The sequence below is a fragment of the Apaloderma vittatum genome, unplaced genomic scaffold, assembly GCF_000703405.1.
Source record: "Apaloderma vittatum isolate BGI_N311 unplaced genomic scaffold, ASM70340v1 scaffold1081, whole genome shotgun sequence".
Classification (NCBI taxonomy): Eukaryota; Metazoa; Chordata; class Aves; order Trogoniformes; family Trogonidae; genus Apaloderma; species Apaloderma vittatum.
Genome location: NW_009700610.1, coordinates 10,651 through 12,561, shown reverse-complemented (window position 1 = coordinate 12,561; position 1,911 = coordinate 10,651).

Sequence of the window (1,911 nt, the reverse complement as noted above, 5' to 3'; positions counted from 1 at the left end):
AAGAGCCTGGCTCCGTCCTCCTGACACTCCCTCTTGACATATTTATAAACATTTATGAGGTCACCTCTCAGCCTCCTCTTCTCCAAGCTAAAGAGACCCAGCTCCTTCAGCCTTTCTTCATAAGGGAGATGTTCCACTCCCTCCATCATCTTTGTGGCTCTGCGGTGGACTCTCTCAAGCAGTTCCCTGTCCTGGCCAACGGTCTTTCTCAGGCTAAGCCCACACCTTCACCTGAGTGCCCAGGCTATGAGCACCTCTTGAGAGCACTACAGGTAATTAACTAAACACAGTTTAGTTAGCAGTAATTTTTCATTTGGGGGCTTCTTATTTTCCATATCTTTTAGTTACCAGAGAGTGGACGTCAAACCTCAACTCAGTAAAAACTGTCACGGTTTAAACATCCTTGTCTGTCAGGTTGAGCTGCCATGTCCTCACTGGCGGGGATTCCTCTGGCCTGTTTACCTGTTTTTGCTTTCTTGTGAAAGCAGCCTCCTGCACAGGAGGTCAGAGGGCCTGGCTTTCGGCTTCTGTGTTCACATGGAAGGAATCTTGAGGAAGGAATCTTGAGGATGCGGAGAGTACACTTACTCAAGCATCTGCACTATGGCTGCATCCCGAGCTGCATCCCCCGAGCCCTGCTGCCTGATGGCTTCACCGCGCCACTCGGGCAGCTCTTGGGACAACTTCTCTTACTGGGTACTGGCATCTGTTCCTCCCCTACATGAAGTGGTACCAGCACCAGCAGGACCTGAGCATTTCAAAGCCAGTGCCCCAATTTCTCTGGCGCAGGGATGCAACAGGGCCTGAACCTACTCCCTTCGGAGCAGCTGCCCCATGCTGGCTCGCTCTTTTATGCTTCTCCCGTGACACCAAATGAATGAATACAGACTCCCCGCCTGGCTTTTGTGCAAACTCAGCGTGGCACGAGAGCTTTACCTCCACAATAGTCACTTTGTTTTGCAAATTCATCTTTGCTGAATATAGATAGAGCATCCCTTGCGGAATGGGAATCAGGTCTGGTTACATGGCAGCTGACTTTGGTGCCATCTGTTTTCTCACTTTTAGGTATGATGAACTAAATTTAATAGAAAATTTCACCAACCCGATAGCTTCACTGAATTTCTGTTGCCCAGTTTCTTACTGAGTCATGAGGTCACTGATGTTTGGCGATATGGAAACCACCCTGTCAGACTGGAATTGGGCTCCATTCTGTCACGCGTTACAGGAAACTGATGTGGAACATAACTAATCAGTAAAAAAATGCTGCATTCATGCATGTCGCAGTTTTAAAGAGAAGCTTACCCAACTCCAGAACATTGTACTGACAACTTCACATGCAATTTTTAAACACATTCTGCTGCTTCTTTTCACTTCAAATCGAATGGCTGCAAGTTGTTTTCAGGAGGTCTGTGGAGGTCGATGGCTCATTGCAGCAGCCGTGTTTAGCTCACGCTGCTCCTCCTTCTGTGGGCAGGTTCTGTGCAAGCCTCTGTTTGCCATGTTAGTCCTGAATGGCCCAACCCAAGGCATGAAATGTTATCATGATAAGAATCACCGACTATGCCCAAAATTATACTGAACATCAAAATAAAATGCGCTTAAAGAAGGAAGAAAACCCACCAAAACTCATTTAGTACTTCCCCCCCAAAACCTCGTGGAATATAGAATGTTAGCAGGAAGTGTGACTTGTGAGTTGGTGGTGCTGTTTGTATCTTAAATGATGAGAGGAGAAACTTAAAATTCTGAAGCTATTTATATATAACTGTTTCCGTTGAAAGAACATGTGAAACATGGGAAACCTCTTAAGTCTTATCTGGTAATTTCCAAGTGACTTAAAAGAACGCACTCTACCTTCTCTGTATCTGCTTGGGCTTCTCATTGAAGCTCTGCTTGAAGATGGAAAATGTCATC